The 11426-nt window shown below is 42.5% G+C and overlaps 1 protein-coding gene across 1 annotated transcript in view; it reads left to right on the top strand.

Annotated features, from left to right (window-relative positions):
* chst8 (carbohydrate sulfotransferase 8) overlaps positions 1–11426 on the top strand; it is a 243996-nt gene that overhangs the window by 1013 nt on the left and 231557 nt on the right. The gene's annotated exons all lie outside the window — the stretch shown is intronic.

Raw genomic sequence — 11426 nt, 5'->3', positions numbered from 1 at the left:
TCTAGTATGAACTTTATACACGTGTGTCATTTTTTTTATTATTGACAAGGAGAAAGAGAGAGAAAGAAAGATCCAGCTGCTCTGGGTTCTAGTCCGAACTTCCCCGGAGTCCGGCCAGGGATGGAGCCCTTGTGTCCAGAGAGAGAGATCTTGCAGAGAGATCCATTCTGGGTCTGAGTGCCAATTTCATACACGTCTGTATTACTGATAATAGAGGGAGTGGAAGAATGTAAGAGAAAGGAAGAAAGAACTGCTCTGGGTTCTAGTATGAACTTTATACACGTGTGTCATTTTTTTTATTATTGACAAGGAGAAAGAGAGAGAAAGAAAGATCCAGCTGCTCTGGGTTCTAGTCCGAACTTCCCCGGAGTCCGGCCAGGGATGGAGCCCTTGTGTCCAGAGAGAGAGATCTTGCAGAGAGATCCATTCTGGGTCTGAGTGCCAATTTCATACACGTCTGTATTACTGATAATAGAGGGAGTGGAAGAATGTAAGAGAAAGGAAGAAAGAACTGCTCTGGGTTCTAGTATGAACTTTATACACGTGTGTCATTTTTTTTATTATTGACAAGGAGAAAGAGAGAGAAAGAAAGATCCAGCTGCTCTGGGTTCTAGTCCGAACTTCCCCGGAGTCCGGCCAGGGATGGAGCCCTTGTGTCCAGAGAGAGAGATCTTGCAGAGAGATCCATTCTGGGTCTGAGTGCCAATTTCATACACGTCTGTATTACTGATAATAGAGGGAGTGGAAGAATGTAAGAGAAAGGAAGAAAGAACTGCTCTGGGTTCTAGTATGAACTTTATACACGTGTGTCATTATTTATTATTGACAAGGAGAAAGAGAGAGAAAGAAAGATCCAGCTGCTCTGGGTTCTAGTCCGAACTTCCCCGGAGTCCGGCCAGGGATGGAGCCCTTGTGTCCAGAGAGAGAGATCTTGCAGAGAGATCCATTCTGGGTCTGAGTGCCAATTTCATACACGTCTGTATTACTGATAATAGAGGGAGTGGAAGAATGTAAGAGAAAGGAAGAAAGAACTGCTCTGGGTTCTAGTATGAACTTTATACACGTGTGTCATTTTTTTTATTATTGACAAGGAGAAAGAGAGAGAAAGAAAGATCCAGCTGCTCTGGGTTCTAGTCCGAACTTCCCCGGAGTCCGGCCAGGGATGGAGCCCTTGTGTCCAGAGAGAGAGATCTTGCAGAGAGATCCATTCTGGGTCTGAGTGCCAATTTCATACACGTCTGTATTACTGATAATAGAGGGAGTGGAAGAATGTAAGAGAAAGGAAGAAAGAACTGCTCTGGGTTCTAGTATGAACTTTATACACGTGTGTCATTATTTATTATTGACAAGGAGAAAGAGAGAGAAAGAAAGATCCAGCTGCTCTGGGTTCTAGTCCGAACTTCCCCGGAGTCCGGCCAGGGATGGAGCCCTTGTGTCCAGAGAGAGAGATCTTGCAGAGAGATCCATTCTGGGTCTGAGTGCCAATTTCATACACGTCTGTATTACTGATAATAGAGGGAGTGGAAGAATGTAAGAGAAAGGAAGAAAGAACTGCTCTGGGTTCTAGTATGAACTTTATACACGTGTGTCATTATTTATTATTGACAAGGAGAAAGAGAGAGAAAGAAAGATCCAGCTGCTCTGGGTTCTAGTCCGAACTTCCCCGGAGTCCGGCCAGGGATGGAGCCCTTGTGTCCAGAGAGAGAGATCTTGCAGAGAGATCCATTCTGGGTCCGAGTGCCAATTTCATACACGTCTGTATTACTGATAATAGAGGGAGTGGAAGAATGTAAGAGAAAGGAAGAAAGAACTGCTCTGGGTTCTAGTATGAACTTTATACACGTGTGTCATTATTTATTATTGACAAGGAGAAAGAGAGAGAAAGAAAGATCCAGCTGCTCTGGGTTCTAGTCCGAACTTCCCCGGAGTCCGGCCAGGGATGGAGCCCTTGTGTCCAGAGAGAGAGATCTTGCAGAGAGATCCATTCTGGGTCTGAGTGCCAATTTCATACACGTCTGTATTACTGATAATAGAGGGAGTGGAAGAATGTAAGAGAAAGGAAGAAAGAACTGCTCTGGGTTCTAGTATGAACTTTATACACGTGTGTCATTTTTTTTATTATTGACAAGGAGAAAGAGAGAGAAAGAAAGATCCAGCTGCTCTGGGTTCTAGTCCGAACTTCCCCGGAGTCCGGCCAGGGATGGAGCCCTTGTGTCCAGAGAGAGAGATCTTGCAGAGAGATCCATTCTGGGTCTGAGTGCCAATTTCATACACGTCTGTATTACTGATAATAGAGGGAGTGGAAGAATGTAAGAGAAAGGAAGAAAGAACTGCTCTGGGTTCTAGTATGAACTTTATACACGTGTGTCATTATTTATTATTGACAAGGAGAAAGAGAGAGAAAGAAAGATCCAGCTGCTCTGGGTTCTAGTCCGAACTTCCCCGGAGTCCGGCCAGGGATGGAGCCCTTGTGTCCAGAGAGAGAGATCTTGCAGAGAGATCCATTCTGGGTCTGAGTGCCAATTTCATACACGTCTGTATTACTGATAATAGAGGGAGTGGAAGAATGTAAGAGAAAGGAAGAAAGAACTGCTCTGGGTTCTAGTATGAACTTTATACACGTGTGTCATTATTTATTATTGACAAGGAGAAAGAGAGAGAAAGAAAGATCCAGCTGCTCTGGGTTCTAGTCCGAACTTCCCCGGAGTCCGGCCAGGGATGGAGCCCTTGTGTCCAGAGAGAGAGATCTTGCAGAGAGATCCATTCTGGGTCCGAGTGCCAATTTCATACACGTCTGTATTACTGATAATAGAGGGAGTGGAAGAATGTAAGAGAAAGGAAGAAAGAACTGCTCTGGGTTCTAGTGTGAACTTGACATAGGCATGTCATTATTTATTATTGACAAGGAGAAAGAGAGAGAGGAAGACCAACCTGCTCTGGTTTCTAGTGTGAACTTTGCATAGGTGTGTCATTATTTATTATTGAGAAGAAGAAAGAGAGGGAGAAAGAAAAACCGACCTGCTCTAGATTTTAGTGTGAACTTTATATAGATGTGTCATTATTTATTATTGACAGCTCCTGTGTGGAATGGCGTGAGTGCAAGAGAGAGGAAGGAAGGAAGATTGAGCTGCTCTGGGTTCTAGTGTGAACTTGATAGAGGTGTCTCATTATTTACTATTAACAAGGAGAACGAGAGAGAGAGACCGACCTGCTCTGGGTTCTAGTGTGAACTTTACATAGGTGTCTCATTATTTATTATTGACAACTTCTGTATAGAGTGGTGTGAGTGCAAGAAACAGGAAGGAAGGAAGATCCAGCTGCTCTGGGTTCTAGTGTGAACTTGATAGAGGTGTGTCCATTATTATTGACAACCAGAAAGAGGAAGACAGACTTGCTCTGGGTTCTAGTGTGACTTTTATATAGAAATGCCATTATTTATTATTGACAACTAGAAAGAGAGGAAGAGCAAGACAGTCCTGCTCTGGATTCTAGTGTGAACTTTACATGGGTGTGTCATTATTAATATTATTGTCAACTCCTGCATGGAATGGTGTGTGTGTGTGAGAGGAAGACAAGACATGCTCTGGGTTCTAGTGTGAACTTTATATAGAAATGCCATTTATTATTGACAACAAGAAAGAGAGGGAGAGGGAGACAGTCCTGCTCTGGATTCTAGTGTGAACTTTATATAGGTGTGTCATTGTTTATTATTGATAAGTCCTGTCTGGAATGGTGTGAGTGCAAAAGAGAGAAAAGAAGAAAGAGAGAGAACAAGAGGGAAAGAAAGACCGATCCGCTCTGGACTCTAGTGTGAACTTTATGCCGGTCTGTCATTACTGATTATTGACGGCTCCTGTATGGAATGGTGTGAGTGTAAGAGAGAGATAGGAAGGAAGAAAGACCAAAAATGCTCTGGGTTCTAGTGTGAACTTTATATATATATTTATTATTTATAATAAGTATTAGATGTCAGTATTATTATATGCCATTATTTATTATTGACAACTGCTGAATGGTGTGAGTGTAAGAGAGAGAGAAAAAGAGAGAAAGAAGAAAAGAAAGCCTGAGTTGCTCTGGGTTCTAGTGTGAACTTTATAATAATAATAATGAATATAATAATAATTATAATGAATAATAATGCATGTATTATTGATAACTCTTATATGTATGGAATGGTGTGAGAGAAGAAGAAAGAGAGAGAACAAGAGGGAAAGAAAGACCGACCCGCTCTGGGCTCTAGTGTGAACTTTATGCCGGTCTGTCATTACTGATTATTGACAGCTCCGGTATGGAATGGTGTGAGTGTAAGAGAGAGATAGGAAGGAAGGAAGACCAAAATGTTCTGGGTTCTAGTGTGAACTTGATAAAGGTGTGTCATTGGGCTCGGGCTGTGGCGCAGGCTGGAGAGCAAGCCAGCTGTAACCAGCTGCAATGAATCACTCTGACCAGGAAGTCATGAGTTCGAGGCCCGCTCAGAGCCTATGTTTGTCTTGTCTTTGTTCTATGTTAAAAGGCATTGAATGTTTGCCTATATGTGTCATGTGATCCGCCCTGAGTCCCCTTCGGGTTGAGAGAGAAGGGCGGAATATAAATACTGTAAATAAATAAATAAATAAAATATTATTACACTATACAGTAAATACAGGACTGTATTTGTTCATTTATTTAAAGTATTTATATTCCACCCTTTTTCAGGGAAGATCACAGAACATGTATGTGCAGCAAACTTGCGATGCTGTTTATACACAGACCAGACAGACGATTGGCATGGATAGACGTATATAGGCTTTCCACAAGTATAATAATAATAATAATGTTAATTAATAATAGTAATAATAATTGTGATTTCTCTGTGAGCGAACCGATCCGGGTTCTAGTCCGAACTTTTCTCCCACTTTGGGGATAGAAAGCATCAGACGCCTTTCCTTGAGCTCCCTCTGAAAAAAGGATTGGGAGAGTGGGAGGAAATTCGGACTAGAACCCAAAGCGGATGGGCTGAGTTCGGACTGCAGCCCGGAGCGGACGGAGGAAAAACCCCAAAGACTTCTGATCCCAAGCAATATATAATATATATTGTATATTATATTATGCACACACACATATATAGATATAATATACATATAATATACATATAATCCAGATCATCAAATCAAATAATCCACATTTTGTGCTTTGAACACACACATATACAATAACATATTATTATATTATATACACTGCCATATAATCCAGTTCAAAGCATAGAGTCTGGATTTTATATGGCAGTGTACATGCAGTCTCATATAACCCAATTCAATTCAGTTCACCTGCATTCTGAAATGGGATTATCTGGCAGTGTAGACTCATGTAATCCAGTTCAGTTCATCTACATTCTCAAACTGGATTATATGGCAGTGTAGATCCAGCTTAAGATGCAGAACAATGGGTTCCAACTCTAAGGAGCTCAATGGATCCAAACTTTCAGAAGGACATTTTCAGTCCAAAAGACCTGGAGGGCCAAAGTTTGCCCATGGCTTGTCTAAATGCCCTCTGGGGATCCCTCCCGACTCTATCCTTGTATCCAAATCCCATCTTCAAAAGAGCATGCCACAACCAGTTGCTCGTTGCAAAAAAACCCCCAATCAAACCCAAATAGTTGTTATACATCGTGTTTACATTGTTTTGATTAATTGTTTTAATTACTGGCTGCTTGGTGCATTGATCCTGGCTGAGGATCCTGAATGGAGTTTCATTCACGCTTCCCATCGTGGCCTCCCTCTTCCAGTCTCATGTTGTGACCGAATGCACTTGGGCGCATCTACGAGGGTTGAATGAAAAGTCTTGCCTCCACCTTCATAATTCCTTAAACAGATGGCAGTCCTGGTCTGCGGCAGGTCCTGGCTTGTTCAATAGACTCTTCTCTACAGTTAGTTCCATTTGGAGGGAAGCCTTAGCATTGGACGGTTGTGTTGTTAAAGTGTGAAGTATGGAACCCTGCGCAGACGGGAAAGCCTTAGCATTGAACGGTTGTGTTGTTAAAGTGTGAAGTATGGAACCCTGCGCAGACGGGGAAGCCTGAGCATTGAACGGTTGTGTTGTTAAAGTGTGAAGTATGGAACCCTGCGCAGACGGGGAAGCCTGAGCATTGAACGGTTGTGTTGTTAACGTACCAAGTATGGAACCCTGTGCAGACGGGGAAGCCTGAGCATTGAACGGTTGTGTTGTTAACGTACCAAGTATGGAACCCTGTGCAGACGGGGAAGCCTTAGCATTGAACGGTTGTGTTGTTAACGTACCAAGTATGGAACCCTGTGCAGACGGGGAAGCCTGAGCATTGAACGGTTGTGTTGTTAACGTACCAAGTATGGAACCCTGTGCAGACGGGGAAGCCTGAGCATTGAACGGTTGTGTTGTTAACGTACCAAGTATGGAACCCTGTGCAGACGGGGAAGCCTGAGCATTGAACGGTTGTGTTGTTAACGTACCAAGTATGGAACCCTGTGCAGACGGGGAAGCCTGAGCATTGAACGGTTGTGTTGTTAACGTACCAAGTATGGAACCCTGTGCAGACGGGGAAGCCTGAGCATTGAACGGTTGTGTTGTCAAAGTGCGAAGTATGGAACCCTGTGCAGACGGTCGGTCAATGCAACTCAAGCAACGTGCAGCCATGGAATTCTTGACCGCAGAAGGTGTCACCCCAAAGGAGATCCATCAGAGAATGCAAGATGTTTGTTGTGATTGTGTTGATGTGAGTCCTGTGCGTCACTGGGCGAATGAGTTTAAAGATGTTGAGGTGGGAACATCTGAAGAGTTGGACGTCCCGTGACAGCAACGACCAGGTTTCACAAGCAAAAGGTTGACAGATTGATTCAGGACGATCGTTGTCTCACTCAGAGAGAAATTTCAAGCATTATGGGCATTTCACAAGAACGTGTGGGTCACATTATTGCTTGGCTTGGCTATCGGAAGATCTGTGCACGATGGGTCCTGCGAGACGCCGGTTGCGGGAACAGAGTGTTGACTTCTTCCGTGACGGCTTCAAAGGAGATCCATCAGAGAATGCAAGCTGTTTATGGTGATTATGTTGATGTGAGGACTGTGCATCATTGGACGAGTAAGTTTGAAGATGTTGAGGAGGGAACATCTGACTTGCGTGACAAACAAAGAGTTGGACGTCCCGTGACAGCAACCACCGAGTTTCACAAGCAAAAGGTGGACAGATTGACTCAGGATGATTGTCGTATCACTTGGAGAGAAATTTCAAGCATGATGGGCATTTCACAAGAACGTGTGGGTCACACTATTGCTTTGCTTGGGGCACTGTAATCCTTTCATGAAACTATTGGAAGATCTGTGCACGATGGGTCCTGTGAGACGCCGGTTGCGGAAACAGAGTGTCGACTTCTTCCGTGACGGCTTCAGAAAACTTGTTCAGCATTGGCAGAAATGTATCCCATTGTCTGGTGATGATGTGGAAAAGTGAATAGTGGTCGTTAAAGGATTATTTCTGCGTTTGGTTTATTAAACTATTCCACGAAGGTGGAGGCATTACTTTTCATTCAAGCCTTGTATATGTGTTTGGGGTCCTGGGAGCCTGTGGTTTGCTTTCCGTCTCTTTTCTTCCCGAGGTGCCCAGCTGGTGACCCCGGCCAAGCTCTCCCAAATTGGACCCGTCCCGGCCAAATCCCCCGGTTATTTATTGGCGCCGCTGCCGTTTGATGAAAGGATCTCATTTTTGCGGAACAAGCGCCTTCTCATCAATTCCCGGCGTGTCCGGGGGATTTGCTCTCGATCCCGAGCGGAGGCCTTGAAAAGCGCTCTGTGCTGGAGAATAAGCTCCTTTGAATTCATGGGCCTCCAAATTAAACTGGCCTGACACCTGCTACCTACATCGGGAGGGTGATTGCCCAAGGAGACGGATGGGCCGAAAAGACAGAGATAGATGTCTATATACACATACATACCGTATATACTCGAGTATAAGCCAACGCGAATGTAAGCCGAGGTACCTAATTTTACCACAAACAAACTGGGAAAACATTGACTCAAGTATAAGCCGAGAGCAGTAAATTTCAGAAATAAAAACAGATACACAACATATCCAACACATTTTTGTAGTCAATGTTTTCAATACATCATGATATTTTGGTGCTAAATTCGTAAATACAGTAGGGTCTCACTTATCCAAGCTAAACTGGCCGGCAGAAGCTTGGATAAGCAAATATCTTGGATAATAAGGAGGGATTAAGGAAAAGCTTATTAAACATCAAATTAGGTTATGATTTTACAAATGAAGCACCAAAACATCATGTTAGACAACAAATTTGGCAGAAAAAGTAGTTCAATATGCAGTAATGCTATGTAGAAATTACTGTATTTACGAATTTAGCACCAAAATATCACGATATATTGAAAACATTGACTACAAAAATGCGTTGGATAATCCAGAATGTTGGATAAGTGAGGCTTGGATAAGTGAGACTGTACTGTATCTATATACACATACAAACCGTATATACTCGAGTATAAGCCGACCCGAATGTAAGCCAAGGTACCTAATTTTACCGCAAAACAAACAAACAAACTGGAAAACTTTGATTCAAGCCGAGAGTGGTAAATTTCAGAAATAAAAAAAGATACTAGTAAAATTACATGAATTGAGACCTCAATAGTTTGAATGTTTTTGAATATTTACATCAAGCTCTAATTTAAGACTGTCCAACTCTGATTATTCTCATCTTCTTCAATGTCAATGTGCTTATGTATCCTTTCAATCATAATAAAAATAATGCATGTAATAACAATAATATCAGAGCAAAATAATAAATGTATTAATAATAAAACATACGATAAAATAAATGTAATAATAATAATAAGAATAATAGAGTATAATACTAAAGGTAATACAGTAGAGTCTCACTTATCCAACACTCACTTATCCAACGTTCTATTTGAAAAGGGCCTTCTTTGTTTTTGTATTTAATATCACTTTGGTCCTATGTTATGCTATTTACAAACAAACTCAGTCTTTGCTTTTGTTTTGTTTTTTAATGAATGCTCCCATTAGGAAATGTATAAGGATATTAGTGGACTACAATTCCCAAAAATCTTGGCTCAGGCCTCCGAAAACTCACCCCAGTATTCCCAGTTGGCCATGTTGGGTTTGTGTGCCAAGTTTCGTCCAGATCCGTCACTCGTTGGGTTCAGTGTTCTCTGAATACGGGTGAACTATAACTCTCTGATGCCAAGGTCAATCACCCCAAATTGGCAGCGCTGGGTCTGTGTGCTAAGCTTGGTCCAGATTTGTCATTGGTTGGGTTCAGAAGGATCACGGAATACAGGTGAACTATAACTCCCAGAGATAAAGATGTAGTTTGTAGATTGTTTTATATGAATTGTTGTTTTTACATTATTTTTAGGCATTGAATTTTCGCCATTTCCTGTAAGCCGCTTTGAGTCTCCTCGGAGAGAAAGGCGGGGTAAAAGTGATGTAAATAAATAAATAAATAAATAAAGATCAATCACTTCTAAAGTCCACCAATTTTCCCAGTAGGCTATGTTGAATGTGTAGATTTGAAATTTTCAAACAGAGGCTGGACAGCCATCTGTCAAGACTGCTTTGATTGTGCTTTGTTCCCCTGAATTTCAGAATAGGGTTGGACTGGATGGCCTTTGGAGGTCTCTTCCAGTTCTGTAATTTGTTCGACTTTGATTGACGCAGAATACAGCTCGGAGGTGGTGAGTGTGATTCTGTCCTAGGCTTTGTAGGGAGCTCTCCAAGGTCCTTTTCTTCGACAGATCCGTCTTTCGTATTCTGTATTTTGATGGGAGTTCTATCTCAGCGGCTGAATCCTCTGCTCAAAAATAGACTTGGCACTTTGGAGAGGGCTCACAAATAAAATCTACAGCAGATTTCATTGTATCGTTGGCACGAGAACGGCAAAACCAGGCAATCCCAAAGGAAACACAGATCTGGAGGAAATACCAAGGCAACGTGGTACGACTTAGTTCTCCGTCAACAAAGGTGAGGTTCTCATAGACCTGCGTTTATTTCCAAGGTTGTCGGTTCCTTGCCATTGCAGCAACATGCAAATAGATATCGAAATGCACCGTTGCAACGCACATTGTGCAATGCATTTCGGTCTTCACAAACTCACCACTTTGCGCCACGGATACTAAGCTAATGCTCCACCTCCTTGAGGCAGGATCTTGTGCACTTTCATGGAAACCAAGGGTCGGATTCATGAGAGCTGTGAACTATAACTCCCAGAATCCCTTACTACCACCCACCTGGAGATTCACAGTTTCCAGCTTCAATGAAAAAATGGTGGTGCAAATGGGTTGCTGTGAGATTTTCGGGCTGTGTAGCCATGTTCCAGTAGCATTCTCTCCTGATGTTTCATCTGCATTTCTGTCTGCAGCAAATCATCACTTTCCCCATCTGTTATGAGACAACCAATTAGGAAATGACATTTATCACCCAGGAATAAAAAATCATGTTAGATACAGTTATATTATTATTATTAATATTAATATTACATTTATTTATACCAAGGGGACTCCATTGTTGGCCAACTTGAACACCACTGAATAGCCTTGCAGCTTCAAAGCCTGGCTGATTCATAGCTGGGGATTTCATTGTTACCCAACTTGAATATCATTGAATAGCCTTGCAGCTTCAAAGCCTGGCTGCTTCATACCTAAGGGACTCCATTGTTATCTCACTTGAATACCATTGAATAGCCTTGCAGCTTCAAAGCCTGGCTGCTTCATACCTAAGGGACTACATTGTTATCTCACTTGAATACCATTGAATAGCCTTGCAGCTTCAAAGCCTGGCTGATTCATACCTAGGGGACTCCATTGTTGGCCAACTTGAATACCATTGAATAGCCTTGCAGCTTCAAAGCCTGGCTGATTCATACCTAAGGGACTCCATTGTTATCTCACTTGAATGCCATTGAATAGCCTTGCAGCTTCAGGGCCTGGCTGCTTCATACCTAAGGGACTCCATTGTTATCTCACTTAAATACCATTGAATAGCTTTGCAGCTTCAAAGCCTGGCTGCTTTATAGCTAGGGAACTTCATTGTTGGCCAACTTGAACACCATTGAATAGCCTTGCAGCTTCAATGCCTGGCTGATTCATACTAGGGGACTCCATTGTTGGCCAACTTGACACCATTAAATAGCCTTGCACCTTCAAAGCCTGGCTAGTTCATACCTAGGGGAATACATTGTTGGCCAACTTGAACACCATTGAATAGCCTTGCAGCTTCAAAGCCTGGCTGATTCATAGCTGGGGATTCCATTGTTACCCAACTTGAATATCATTGAATAGCCTTGCAGCTTCAAAGCCTGGCTGATTCACACCTAGGGGACTCCATTGTTGGTCAACTTGAATCCCATTAAATAGCCTTGCAGCTTCAAAGCCTGGCTGCTTCATAC

Source organism: Anolis carolinensis, unplaced genomic scaffold (genome assembly GCF_035594765.1).
Source record: "Anolis carolinensis isolate JA03-04 unplaced genomic scaffold, rAnoCar3.1.pri scaffold_9, whole genome shotgun sequence".
Classification (NCBI taxonomy): domain Eukaryota; kingdom Metazoa; phylum Chordata; class Lepidosauria; order Squamata; family Dactyloidae; genus Anolis; species Anolis carolinensis.
This window is presented reverse-complemented; position numbering and strand designations above follow the sequence as displayed.